The sequence below is a fragment of the Pelodiscus sinensis genome, chromosome 1 (assembly GCF_049634645.1).
Source record: "Pelodiscus sinensis isolate JC-2024 chromosome 1, ASM4963464v1, whole genome shotgun sequence".
In the NCBI taxonomy this organism is placed as follows: domain Eukaryota; kingdom Metazoa; phylum Chordata; order Testudines; family Trionychidae; genus Pelodiscus; species Pelodiscus sinensis.
This window is the reverse complement of record NC_134711.1, coordinates 90,851,284-90,866,328: the sequence shown is the minus strand read 5'-3', so window position 1 is coordinate 90,866,328 and position 15,045 is coordinate 90,851,284. Positions and strand designations below refer to the sequence as shown.

The window sequence follows — 15,045 nt, the reverse complement described above, 5'->3', positions numbered from 1 at the left end:
AAAAGGGGCCATCATGATTGTGTAGTCTGACCTCCTGCACATTGTAGGCCACAGACCTTCACTCACCCATTTCTGTAATAGACCCCTAAGCTCTGGCTAAGTACTGAAGTCCTCCAATCATGATTTAAAGACTTACGGTAAGTTACTGAGAATCCACCTTTACTCTAGTTGAAACCCATAGGTGGCCTATACCCCATGCTGCAGAGGAAGGTGAAAACTCCCCAGGCCTCTGTTAGTTTGTTCCAGGGTAAAATTCCTTCCTGACCCCAAATGTGGAGATCAGTTAGACCCTGAGCATATGTGCAAGACCCACCAGCCAGACACCTGGGCAAGAATTCTCTCTAAGTCCTTCCTATGTAGAGTCCTATCAATGGCTGTTGGAGATATATGCTGCTAGCAGTCACAAGTTGGCTATTTGCCATTATAAGCAGTGTCATTGTACAATCCCCTCCATACATTTATCAAGCTCAGTCTTGAATCAAGTTAGGTTTTTACCCTCGTCTGGTCCCCTTCAAAGGCTGTTCCAGAACTTCACTCCTCTGATGGTTAGAAACATTTGTCTAATTTCAAGCCTACACTTGCTGTCGATGGCCAGTTTATATCCATTTGTTTTTCTGTCCTCATTGGAGTTTAACTTAAATAATTCCTCTCCTTCTGACATTTATCCTTCTGTTGTATTTATAGAGAGCAGTTGTATCTCCCCTCAGCCTTGTTTTCATTAGGCTAGGTGTGCTCAAGATGCAGCCCAAGAACTGGATCCGGCCTGCCACGCCTTTTAGTCTGGCCCACAGCCGCTGTGATCCTTAGTCAGGAAGAAGTCCAAGGGCTCAGAGTGAGTTCTCCATGTGCCTCTCTGCACGAGGGGAAGGGGAAGCTTTGTGTGCTGCCCTTGCCCCCAGCATAATCTCTCAGTTCCCTTTGGCTGATTCCCATTGACTGCCCCTGCCCTCAGCACAACCTTTCAGCTCCCATTGGCTGTTTCTGGCCAATGGTAGCCGAGAGACTGTGCTGGGGGCAGAGGCAGCCATAGGCAACCAGCCAATGGGAGCTGAAAGATTGTGCTGAGGGCAGGGGCAGTATGTGAAGCCTCTCCCTGGTGTAGCACAGAGAGGCACATCATGTTGGCAGCACATAATCATCTTGTGATCAACCAATACACACAGATCTTTCTCCTCCTCTGTTGCTTCCAACTGATATGTTCCCAGCTTAGAGCAAATATTCTTATTGTTAGTGCACTGTTAAATTTCATCCCATTTCTGTTACTGAAGTTTTTTAGGTCATGATATTTTGGTCCTCCTCCGTATTGGCAATTCCTCCCTACTCTGTCATCCACAAATTCTATTAACACGCTCCCACTTTTTGTGCCAAGGTCATTAATATAAATATTAAATAAGATTAGTCCCAAATCCAATCCCTGAGGAACTCCATTAATAATCTCCCTCCAGTCTGACAGTTCACCTTTCAGTATGACCTATTGTAGTGTTCTCTTTAACCAGTTCCTTATCCACCTTTCCATTCTTATATTAACCCCCATCTCCAATTTAACTAATAATTTCCCATGAGGAACTGTATCAAATGCTTTCCTGAAATCTAGGGAGGTTAGAGCTATTGCATTTCCTTTGTCTACTTTTAATGACATTGGCTATTAATAACACTTGCCACTATGGATATTTGATGTGGGATGGGGCTCAGGCTGGTTCGATCTAGAGCAGGTAGCGCTGTGTGGCTGTTCTCCGTTCCCAGCTGATTCATGGACTGACAGCCTGCAGGGTTGTTGCTCATCCTTGTATCTCTTTAACCAGCCTCCTTTAGTGGAGGGTTCCTTGCTCTGTTTGCTTTTGTCTCCCCTCAGCGATGGCATGGTTGGAAATACGGCTGATGTGGTTGTAGGCGGCAGAGGCCTTACTGAGCTTGAGTCCAGATGGAGGTACAGGGGGAACATAGCACGGATCTGGATCTTAGGCCAATCTAAAGAAGAATCCAATCCCCATTCCCCCATTCTCCATTCCCGCTCCCTAAGCTTCCCACCCACTCATTGAGTCAGGCAATCTGGAATAAGTAAGGAAAATGATTCCCTGGGGCAGGGGAGAGGCTATTCAGTGCAGTAATGTAGGTTGCCATCTGTCCCCAGAGACAATAGTGCCATTTACATTTATATGCAGCAATTCATCCGGGGGGAAAAAATCTGTCTTCATTTGTGATACAATAATGTGCTGTTCATCTCCGTCCTCTCTGCCTTTAGCTTTCTGTTGCACTCTGGTTCTCTGTCTTGCCTCCCGTCTCTTGACATCCTCTCTGCCTTGCTTGCTTGGATGTGAAAGGGTTAAGTAGTATTATTGCTTCCCCTCTCTGTTTGACTGTTGGGGATTGACTCTGAACCCCTGGTTCCCACTGGCATCAGAATTCATCTCATCTCAGGAACAGCTTCCCCTGTCTTCCTCGCTCCCTCTTTCTCCGAGTCTGTCATTTTTTTTTCCTGTCGCCTTTTTTCCCCCTCTCCCACTTTCATAGAATCATAGAATTTGTCTCTCTGCCTTTACTGCCTGCTGTCTGTCTCTCTCAGCAAGGCACCCTAGGAGGCAAGTTCATATGCTAATAGTCTATCTTTCTATAGTGCACCCTTCATATCCAGTAGAACAGCAGCAGCAAAACTACTGCCTGGGGAGAGTCAGTCATGAGATAAAGAGAAAAGGGAAGGTTTTAAGGCAGGATTTAAGCTGAGCACATGATTCATTGGGATAAGGGGGGAGAGTCATGGAAAGGGTGTTGGAAAGCTGGGGTGGGAGGATGGATGGGGAAAAATGGGGAGGAAAGGTAAGTGGGGAAGGATGAGAGATGGTGGATAGGAAGCAAGATGGAAGGAGGGGTGAGATAAATAGGAAGCTGGTGAAATTCGATGTATGAAGCATTAAATGGATTTAATAACATTTGAACCCTGTCCCCACTCTTTGCCTAATACTTGAACAGGCTTTTCTGGGTGGAGAGGGAGGGGCTAGGTTTTCTTAACTGCTATTCTGTTTTTAAAACACCACCATTTTCTAGATCTTTGTGCTTCTCAGTAGGAGCTGGAGGTATAAATACTGAGATCCCATATACACTTCCAGCTCACTTGTAACAACTTGGGAGAGAGCCTGAGCTCATGGGACTTCCACTCCCACAGAGCTTCAAGGACTAAGTGGGGCTAACCCACACTGGGACAAGGCCACCTTTGATGTAAGGCTTCTGAATTCAGTGGCGTTAAGCTGGCAATGAAATTGCTTGTGTGCAAAGTGCAGAGAGGAGAGAGAGAAGATGAAAAGAAAACACATTGTAAAATATTAACCTCTCTATTTAAATAGGCAGCTCATAACAAACAGCAGCTGTTTGGTTTCATGGCTTGGAGGAGGCAGGAGAGTTCAGTATTTCGGGGTGGGAAAATAGTTTTCTTCTTTTTTTAAATCCAATACTAGCTCTAAAGTACCTGCAAACTCTGAAATCCAAAATGTTTCTCCTTCCCGCCTATTATGTGTGAATACCCTATAACCTCACCTTGCACACTTCACTAATCTGCACCGTCTGTAATTCACACACACACACACACACACACACACACACACACACACACACACACACACACACACACACACATCCCCATCTTTCCCCCACTTTCCTGCACCCCACAGATTGCTTTGCAAGAAAGAAATTAATACTCGAGTGCTGTAGTGCACTCTCAGATGAGTATGACTTCATTATTTTTGGCAATATGTACTGGAGATCATTTGCCAGTCTGTTAGGAAGCATTGTTATCAATAATTAAAGCCAAATTGTAGTTGTTAAATAAATGAAGAAAGTCTATTGTGCTAAGTATTATCCTTTTTTGTATTTGATTTTCTTTGTTCACTTACTCGCTAATTTGAAACATGAATTCACTCTCAATAGGTCTCCTGGCCATCAGCAAGGATTTACTTTTGTATGTGTGTGCACGCACGCAAGGCTTTGTGTGTGTGTGTGTGTGTGTGTGTACATGTACGTGCACACACAATGACTGGCTGCAAGAACCAATGATTGGCTGCAAGAACAACAGCAGTAACATATTACCTAATGGAATAAGCCATTGCCATGTCATACTGTGTGTTGTCCAAAGCAGAAGGCTGAATCCACTGTTTCAGAATGAAGGATGCTCTTTTTACCTCAAAGAGATTATTTTGCTTGCCATTGTGTTCAGAGCCCATTGCTACTCATCTGATTAATGTAGAAGGTATTTCCCCACTCCAGTGGGCACTGTTTACCTGCTGTGAGGAAGGCTCCAGTGTCTTCTTTCCTGGCAGCAGGAGGGTGCCGCACAGTGAATAGGTGGACTCTTGAGCCCTCTGAAGATGGGAATCCATTTAGCTGAGGCAGGGGCGCAAACCTTCACTCTATGCAATAGGAGCAATCGCTGTGGTTTTTCATTCCCCCTGTCCCTTTTCAGTTTGTTCCATACTGATTCTTTCTCCACTCCTCCTGACACCAGCTCTCTTCCTATTCCAGCACTGCTTAGGTCCCCTCTTTCTTCCCCATGCACGATTGATTTCCTGATGTATACTGTTTAATTCCCCCAGGTTAATAAATCAATATATATTAAAATAATGGAACAACACTGCCCCGTTTTCATGATGTTCTATGTGAGGCAGATAGCACTGCCTGCTATTAAACTTGCCTTATACTGCTCATTACAAGACACTTTTTTCAGTTGCTTATAACTTTGCCACACTTTAGCCATTTGGGCTCAAGACTTCCATGTTGTCTGTCTCAGACTGAATTTCTTGGGATAGTTGCAGCCAAAATGACTCAGCCGTGTCTTAGAACCAAGTGAGAGAAAATGCATTTTTCCCCACATTAAAAATTATGGTGACCTTTTCTTTGAAAAATTTAGCACCCTCATGCTTTGGAGCAGAGGTATGCAATTTGGCAGGGGCACCTAACTCTTTTCTGTCAGATTCATGCCTTTTGCCATCTCTGTGAAAATCTGTCCCCATTTGACCAAGTTATACGCTGTTGAAATATCTCAGTTTGCACATGCTCATCAACATCTTCTTCTGATTTTAGCCACTAAATGCTATGAAGTTTCTGTTTGCATGTGGGGCGGGGGGAGTGAGTGAGCAGAACTTAACCTTCAATTGTCGGTCTGAGCTAGACCATGGCTAGACACCAGAATGGAGAGCCATTCTTTCCAGAGCTCTCAGTGACTGCTCTGGTGGGCCAGGCATAATGAAAGATGCGTGGTGGGGGGAGGAGGTTGGGAGAGGGATTGGGACAGGAAGCTGGTTGTGGGGGCAAGAGAGAGAAATTGGAACTGAGTGTTGTGCAGGAGATTGAGACTAGCTGGGAACAGAGACAGGAACTGGGACATTGGGGAGACTGTGGCTGGGTAAGGAGACCTGGAATGGGGGAGCAGGGTAGAGAGAAATATTGAGCCTGGCTGGGCAAGGGCATTGGGGCTGGGAGTTGGTGGAGAAATAGGGGTGAAGACTGAGACTGAATGAGGAACTGGAAAGGCGATGCAAGCAGCATGCAGGTTGGCGATATTTGGCCTGTTCTTATATTCTTTGCAGAAGGACCTGTTCTGAAGGGGTCTTGGAGACTAAATTCCCCTCTTATCCATAGGTGTAGTCTCACGGGAGGCCTAGGCACACTGACAGGGAAATATGGAAGAAGTTTGCAGTGAAGCTGACCTTGTGTTTCCTCCCTTAGTGGTATCCTCGTGTTGTCTTTTATCTTATAAAAAGCTCTTTTGTCGCAGTGGGTTTTTCAATATTTTATATATAACACACATGCGCGCACACAGACAGGGCCTAGTACACTGAGGCTCAGAGCCGCACAAAATAATAAGAATAATTAACAATGAATTGTACCAAGAAAAGTACTTCCTTCAGTAGGGGCTCTAAGACTTTTCAGAAGCACAACATTAAGTGTAACTCTTTGCAAAGTCTGCAAGGTGCTGTTATTAACATGCATTTCCAATGTATTGTGACGGGTCGCACATCCTTTAAATAGCCAATAGCTTTCTAACTTCTGAAATCTATTTCACACTTTGCAGCATGCCTATAATAATAATGCATTTTCTGGATTGTGCAGCAGATGTCTGGAGAAATTGTGTATTTTCTTCCATATGGATTATCATTATAGCGAAATATAAAATAGCACACTGTTCAATTTTCTGAGGTGTCACACCAGGGATTCTCCATCTGGCTTGGAGACAACATGGCTCTGGACCCCTGGGGTGGGGAGACAGAGTCCTATATCAGTAGATTTCAACAAGCAAATATTCTGCCCCACAGGGGTGCCTGATGCCAGTGGGGAAGTGGTACATGGATGGCCGCCCAGAGGTGCAGGAAGGGAGCATGGAGGGCACCCCATTTAGCAATTAAAATTTTGGTAGGGGCACAGGGGAGGGCGCACATCTTGAGTGCTACCACGAGTCACCTATGGGTGCAGAGGGACCCTGCCTGCAGCAAAACGTGCAGTTTTGCTGTATAAGGAAGGGAAAGGAAGTGGGAAACCCACCCTCTTTGCTCCCTGCAGTCAAGCTCCATGGGATTCTTTTCTGCTCTGTAGTGGAGATATGGACTAGGGATGTTAAATATCAGTTAATTGAATAGTTGGTTAACCTCATGAATTCTTATCTGTTGTTCGACTATTCTATAGTCCCTGGGGGTGGGGCTGGCAGCCAGTGTGCTCTGGCCTCACTCCCGAGAAGACCCCTGCCAGGCAGTGATGCGACCTATGTATCAGAGACAGCAGCATAGGGTATCAGGTGGGAGCTGGGCTGCAAAGGGAGCCAGTTTAAAAACCAGCTCCCCTTGAGGACCAGCTGCCTGTTGCCCTGTGCTGCTGCCTGTGATAGAGGCAGCGGCACGGGGTGGCAGCATCCCCTTTCTAGGGGTTCGTCTGAGCTCCCAGACCTGGTGTGAATAGAACTGAGCCAGGCTGCCTGCCTGCCTGGTTCCTAATATGCTTTAAATGCAGAGCTGCAACGGGGGTAGGTCCCACCTATTGCAAGCCAGGACTGAGCTGGGCTGCTGGCCAGCCTGCTAAAACATTTACGTGTGTGTGTGTGTGTGTGTGTGTGTGTGTAGGAATGCATATAGTCTATAATATTAACCTATAAGCTTTTACATCCCTAATATGGAGGCCTAGCCAATGGGTCTGCTTGTCCGGCTAGCCACTCCCCTCAGACAGGGATGAATTAGCTCAGGGCTACTCAGCCCGTGGCCTGCAGCCTGTTTGTTTGCAGCCCACAGTGCGGTTTGGGTTTACATGGGGCTCAACACGCAGCCCATCGGTGGGATCCTTTGAACATGGCCTCCACTGAGAACACGTTCCACAACAGTGAGGCGTCTCCCAGGTGGGGTTAGCATTATAAGACGCAAGCGCATGGGCTGGCTGGAACAGACTGGTACAGGGTGTTGGCATTTCTAGCCCCCAGGGAGGAGGTGCTGGGAGTGCCAGGGCATTGGAGGAAGTGCTTTGTATTCATGCCCGTCAGTGTGAAAGAAGCTATTTGCATATATTTGCATACATATTTGCATGTATATGCAACCACACTTAAGTTGTCACCCTCGGCATGTGCTGTGAATATCATTGTGGCCCCCAGGGCTTCCAAAGTTGAGTAGCCCTGATGTAGCTCATAGGCAGCTCCAATAGTAGGCTAGAATGGCTCTCCTGCTGCTCTGCAGCTTGTAATGGGGGCAGGATTTCTTCCTCCCCAGCCTGTAAGAACTCTGAGTGCATGGCCTGACCCCTGGAGCAGGGAACTGGGCTGGGGACCGGGAGCTCCATATCTCCAAACGGGGAGTGTATGCTTGGCTTCCAAACAGGTTAATACTTGCTGCTGCTCCCATCCTATTCTCCACCCTCTTTGACTCCCCAGGCCTTCTTTACACCAGGGAGAGCTGTGGCCATGATGCAAGGGGAAAGGGTGCTGAGAGACCCTTCCTTGTAGCAGCCAATATTTCATGTGTGTCTATTCTGCCTCCTCTTACTTGTTCCCTTTCCAGGAAAAGAAACAGGCCTAGTTTTCAGTCCCATCTCTTATGGAGGCTTTGGGCTTCCCGCCACCTTGGTGACTCCACTGCCTTTTGCTGTTTTTTTTTTTTTTCTGTTGGCCTTGCATCTGTCTTATATAACAAGATGATTGAAACGGATCCAATATTTAGAGAAAGCAACTTCCATTCCTTTAGTTTGTGGCATTGGGGGAAGGGAAGGAGCATGCAGAGCAGGTGTGCAGGTTGTCAGCCCACAGCATGATCCCTAGGGCTGTGAGCAAGCAGGATTATGGATTCGCTTTGACACAGAGCCGATAGGGATAGTTGCTTTATTAATTACTCTAAGTCACTAATACTACAGGCTTAATGCTGCCAAATGGCTACACAACGCGACAACTGCAAAGTGACATTACGCATCAACATACACAGAACAATGCATAATACAGAGTAACAGGGACTTAGAAATGCTTATGTCCCTTCAGGTCTACAGGGAGTCCCATTCCTGTTACCTCATGCCCTGGCCGCAGTGGACGTGGCTCCAACATGGAGGAATTCCTGGGCACCCCTGGAGGTTGGGGTCCCGGATGAGACTCAGCTAGGAGCAGAGCTCCCAGTGATCTTATATTTCAGCTGTTTACTGAGTGTGCGCAAGCTGGCCCAATGCCACTCTCAACATTCCCACGGGGCTGGGAGCCGAGGTTACGTTATTCACTTGACTCCCAGGTAACAAGCATGGGGCGTTACGACTGATGAAGTCTGTCTGATAGAGAACACCGGGTGTTTGTGCTCGCAGGACACAAGGTTACCAGGCTGTGTGTACAGCTAGGATGGGAGCTTCCATCCCAGGCTGGCTGAGGTGCACGCCTCCATATGGCTTTTATATGACACAGGTGAGAACCTAAGACCCCAGTCTGCATACAGATGTCTCTCCTTTGCTGTAGCGAAGGCAGTGGAGATAAATACCAGATATCTTGGAAACTGGAGTTACAGAAGGTGATTGTTACAGTTTCCCCGGGTGGTGTTTATTGGGGATCTTCCCAGCCCCAGTTCATAAGATGGTCCATGATTGGTTTCCCCATGGGTCTGTCTGTGAGTCTAGCCCAAGGGCGGTTCACTAGCATTGGATTTATTTCAGCCTCGTGGCACTGACTGGACATGTCTTGCTGTGTAGACATGCCCAGTCGGTGCTACGATATATGCGATCGTGCTGTGCAAGGGCTGGCATAGGCTGCAGTTCAGGCAGTTCTGTTGGCAGCATTTTTGAGGGGGCAAAGGGATAGAGCACTGTGCCAGGTTTGCCCTTCGTAGCGTGGTGGGGGAAGCAGATGGTGCCAAGGTATCTTGTTGTATTACAAATTTAGCTAGGAGTAAAAGGGAGCGTGGGATGAGGTAGCTGGTGAAATGGCAGTTGTTGGCTTAAGGTTGTCCCTAGGGCCATATGTGGTCCCATCCCTTGCTCACAGCCAAGGGCAGGCTGCGGGGGGTGTGTGTATGTGTGTGTGTGTGTGTGTGTGTGTGTGTGTGTGTGTGAGAGAGAGAGAGACAGACAGACAGACAGACAGACACATCAGTTGTAGCAGGAGAACCCTGGACTGACTTCCCTGACCACTCAGTCCATTTTGGGGCCTCTCAAGTGGGATTAAACAGATTAGTGTCTCAATGCTGAGATTCATTAGGACTGCACCATTTCCCAGTGTAGTTTCAGAGACTGGTAATTCAGCCCCTCACTGATGTGATTAGTATTGGTTGATGTATGGAAAGCCCCTTCTGAGTATCACAGTGCTTTAGGGGAGAAGGAGAACAAGAATAAAATGCACAATTAAAAGACACTGGAAAAAAAAGTCTTAGGTCAAATTCATGCTCGGTGTAACTAATGACTTAGTAGAGATACACCAGGGATTAATTTGGCCCCTTGAAAGTACTTTGAAATAGTAGGCCTTTCTACCATGTAGTAGGTAAATGTATTTATTTTATGTATGGGCTTTTCTTAATTGCCCTCATCACTGTATTATCGTATTGGAGAGCATAGGGGCACCACTGATAATTCCCTATATTTGGAAATCCACAGGGGTCTCAAAGGCACCTGAACCAGATTGTCATGTCTAGATCAAAAGTCCCACTTGGGGGCACAGACCCAGAGTAAATCAGACTCAGATTAAAATAGACCATTACAATGGAGCTGGGCATCACTGTGGACAGCTCAATGAAAACCTCTGCTCCGAGTTCAGTGGTGGTAAAAAAACAGGCAAAATGTCAGGATGCATAAATGGGGTGGAGAGTAATACAGCAAATATTATAATGCTGTTGGTCTGCTCTTAGTTCAGTCCTCTCCGTTTCAGACAAGGCACACAAGGAATAGAGGGAGCTCAAAGACGAAGCTCAGAGACAGAGGATGAAAATGGCCAGAGATTGAGAAAAACGTACATGTGAGATTGAAAGATGGGGACTATTTAGTTTAGAGAAGAATTAATGAGAGGGGACATGACAGAAGTATAGAAAATAATGGATGGTAGAGAGAAGGCAGGTAGCATGCTCCAATTTCCCTTCTCTCTTAATAAAAGACTAAGGGACATTCCATTCATGTGAATGGCAACACATTTAAAACAAACAAAATGGAAAGTCTTATTTTCTCAGCACTGTTAATTTGGAATTCACTGTCACCAAAGTATCTTTGAGGCCAAGAACTCAGATGCAAAACAGGATGAGATGGTTATATGGCTAATGGAAATGTCCACAATTACCTTAGACAGGAAAAAGCTTAACAATGCTTGTGTACAGTATATACACTCCTGCTTCAGGACATAAACCAACCACTAATTGATTAGGGGTAGGAGAAAACTTGCCCTGTAGGCATGTTAATCTGTAATTATCCACAGCAGCGTTCACTGTGCCTTCCTTTTGAAGTATATAGCACTAGTTGCTGTGGGAGACTTGCACGAGATTACATGGAAGGCTGGTTTCAGCTGGTATGGAAATTCCTACATAGAGTGAAGATGACTAGTAACCAGGTGCTAAAGCTAGTAGGTAATCAGTACAAGAAGTCAAAAAGCAGGGTGTCACATGATCATTACCAAAAGGGAGGAAAGTAAACACATTGCCACATTTTGTATTGGCTACAGACAAATGATGATATGCTAAAAGACTTAGGTCTTCAAAGTGAAGGTACAGTGAAATCCCTGTAGGATAATTACAGACTTGGGTAACATGACTGTGGAAAGTGCTTGGGCATCTTTGACTCCCATTGTAATCAGTGGGAGTTTAACAGGCGGCCAGACCTCAATCGTGCTGTAATCCAAATGTGAAATTGCAAGGCCAAGGACTAATGTTATAGCCCCTGAAATGGTTGCATTGTCACAACTTGGCTGAAGTATTACCTAATGCATAGTGAACTGACTTAGGCTATGACTAGACTACAGGCTTCTTGCACAAGAAGCTTTTTGCGGAAGAGAGTGTCCACACTGCAAAAGTGCATCTTGCACAAAAAGGAGTTACTCCTTGTAGAAAGAGGAATAACTATTGTGCAAAACCCCCTCTGTTCTTTCAATTTTTTTGTGCAAAAATGTGCGTGAGCTGTGGATGAGCCGCGAGTTTTTGCGCACAAACAGCCTCTGACAGAGTCCCCATTCAGGCCCCTTGGTCTGGGATACCTTCTGGTCCACAAATCAGTCAGAGAACCTTCTGGTGCAGTCATCTGTGCTTTTATTATCAGTTACCACCACCTTCTATTTACAAAGTCAGCCAGCTCCTCCGTTTACCTGGGAGCACACCGAGTCACACCCTGGCTCCTTGCTTTTCCTTTGTCCCCTCCTGGCTTCCTTTCTCTACCTTATATAGTCCTCTCCCAGTGAGACCCACAGCTGTTTCTAACAGCCCTTTAGGCCTGGGCTTATTCAGCTGTGGCCATCAGCCTCTTCAGCCAGGCTACAGTGGCAGAGCTCTGGCTTAGCCAGCAGTTTGTCACACAGCCATTTTTGCGCAAAAACTCTGTAGTGTAGACATAGCCTTAGTTATAAGAGAGGCAAGTCAGTGTAAAAGTAACATTTGCAAAATGGGGAAGAAGTGGCTAGGGAGTAGTACTGCTGAAAAGGAGCTGGGGGGGTTATAGAGTTTCCGAAATTAAATATGAGTCGTCAATGTGATGCTGTTGTGAAAAAAGCTAATATTCTGAGGTGATGTGCTGGGGTGTCCACCCTCTATCAGCTCTGAGTGCGTTAATGTGAGCTACAAGGGCTCAAGTAATCTTAGATGCTGCACCTGGAAAGGAACCAGGGATTCATGGCAGATGAAGCCCAGCCAGGGGAGGAGCCAGGCTAGCATTATAAAAGCTACGTCAAGACTACAAAGGTAAGTAGGAAAAGATACACAAATTGTGAACCACAATTTGTGCATCTTTTTCTGCTTTTCTGTCGAAAAGAGACTTTTCCAAAATTTGGCACATCTACATGGCGCCAAATTTTGGGAAAAACCTGCTCTTTTGACACATCCTTTTTCCTCATAAAACGAGGTTTACAGGGATGGCGAAAGAGTGCATCTGCTTTTCCACATTTTTTTTCAGAAAAGCGGACGGATTCCTTGGACGTAGCCAAAGCCAGGATTGAGAGCACAAAAGAGCTTCAAGGAGGAGGTCTGCAGTCATTTTCCTAGAGCAGGGGTGGGCAAATATCAGCCTATGGGCTGGATCCGGTTCCCCAGGTGAGCTAGTCCCTGGTGGGCTGCCACTGATAGATTTACCTGCGCCTCTGCAGATATGGCCAATTGCAGCTGCTCTTGGCTAAAGATCACCATTTCCAGCCAATGGAAGCAGCAAGAAATGGTGTCCTAGTCCGTGCCACTTCCCGCAGTTCCTATTGGCCAGGAGTGGCGATCCACAACCAATGGGAGCTGTAAGCACCTGTACCTGTGGAGGTGCAGGTAAATATAGTGGTGGTGGCCCACTAGGGGATAACCCTGGTGAACTGCTGCTGTTTTATTGCCCACCCCTGCCCTAGAGGGAACGGGAACTGACCCAGGATAAGAAGGAAATCTAGGGGACAGTAAACCCCAGGTCCTGCCCTGGACTAGAGAGTCTTACAAGAGATCTAGAAAACTGAAGAAGCTGGAAGGAGCAGAGGAATCACTGATGGTAAATCAGAGACAGGCAAGAAGATTAAGAAATGGTGTAGGAAGGAACACTGGGAACCAGCAACTGAGTCAATGATTGAGAGGACTTCGTTTGGTAGTCATAGGGTGCCTGGCCTGGAACTAGATGTCACAAATAGGCCTGCATTCCCCTACCAGCCACTGGAAAAGAGGCACAGGACAAAGAGTTGGAACAGAAGACCACCTGAGATAACATATAGACAGCTTGTCCAGTGAGACTTTATTACCCTGGAAGTGTGGCACACTGCATGGTGACCTAGCCAGAGAGCCTGAGTCATGAAGAAAAAACACCTTGGGTCATACAGAAGGGTCACAACATGAGCAAGCAATAGAGGGGAGTGCCAGTTCCCAGATCCAACCTGAAGAAGGCACCTTAGTGGTGAGTGGACCCCCCTTACCAGGAGTATTGGCAGACATGTTGTATGGAAGACACATGGAGTGGGGGGTAATTGTCCCATCTTACTTGGCATTGGTGAGGCCTCAGCAGGGATACTGTGTCCAGTTCTGGGCACCACACTTGAGGAAAGATGTGGACAAATTGGAGAGAATCCAGAGGAGAGCTACCAAATGAAGAAAGGTTTAGAAAATCCGACCTATAAAGAAAGGTTAAAAAAAACCTGGCTGTGTTTAGTGTCAAGAAAAGAAGACTGAGAAGGGACCTCATCTGTCCTCCAATATTTCAAGTGCTGTTATAAAGAGGACAGTGGCTCAAGCATTCTCCATGTTCGCTGAAAGTAGGACAAGATGTATTGGGCTTAATCTGCAGCAAGGGAGATTTAGGTTAGAAAATTTTCCCTAATATCTATCTAAAAGGGTAGTTAGGCACTGAAGCAGATTGCCAAAGGAGGTTATGGAATCCCTGTCACTGTTTTTAAAAACAGGTTGGAGAAATGCCTGCCAGGGATAGTCTGGGTTTACTTGGTCAGTACAAGGGCCTGGACTTGGTAAGTTCTCAAAGTCCCTTCCAGCCCTACAATTCTGTGGGTCTGTCAGGAAGAGGAAATAAAGAGAATAGTTCATCTTCCTTCTCTTTTGGTAATTAATAGGTTCATTACTTCCACTAGGACTTTGTGCTTCGTAGGGATGTAAATGGTTAACCGTTTACCTGGTAAGTATGCTCCTTATCAGCATGCTTACCAGCATAACTGGTTAACTGGCTGGGGGGCTTGGCCTGGCCTAGCCAGAGCAAGTCCTGCTCGTAGGAAGGTGCGGTGGGCTCGGCCTAGTGGGGGCTGCTCCACCTGGCCGGGCCAACCGCAGTGTGTTGTAAGGGGGGGACGGAGGGGAAGGGAGCACTCCAGTCTGGCCAGGCCAACTGCATCAAGCCAGAAGGGCCTGCGGTGTGGATGGCAGGCCCTGCCCTACCCAGGCAGAATAGCTTACAGCATGGGATATCGGGGTCTTCCCTGCTCAGCTAGAGCAGCCCCCTGGCCTGGCAGGAGCAGTCCAAAGGGCAGTGGGGCTGGCTGGGCTGGAGCAGGCCCCACCTGCGGCAGGATGCGGGCAGAGGGCTGCTCCAGCCTGGCCTGGTTGGAGCAGCCCACCACTGTGGGATCACGGTTAAACATTCCATTTAACTGATTGACCTTTTGTCTGTGATTTTACATCCCCAGCGCTTAGCTAGAGGCTGCTTCTTGCACTGGCAGGGCACTGCTGTGAGGAAGCTCACACTGGTGGGGTCAGGGCTGCTTGGAAGCTCCCAGTTCAGGTACATCTCTCTCCGTCAAAGGGAGGATTGCAGCATGTTAGACAGGACTGCCAGAGAGGATGGTAGGTAGAATGGGATATGGAGAGGGCTGAGGAGCGGGAACAGAATCCGTGTAATAAGAAGAGACAGCACATTAGCACTGCTCCAAGTTGTTGTGTCTTTAAAACCTGATGACTTGGCAGTGTGTGTGTC

At 46.9% G+C, this 15,045-nt stretch overlaps 1 long non-coding RNA gene across 1 annotated transcript in view; it reads right to left on the bottom strand.

The window, feature by feature from the left end:
- LOC112545974 (uncharacterized) overlaps positions 1 to 15,045 on the bottom strand; it is a 60,675-nt gene that overhangs the window by 26,135 nt on the left and 19,495 nt on the right. The gene's annotated exons all lie outside the window — the stretch shown is intronic.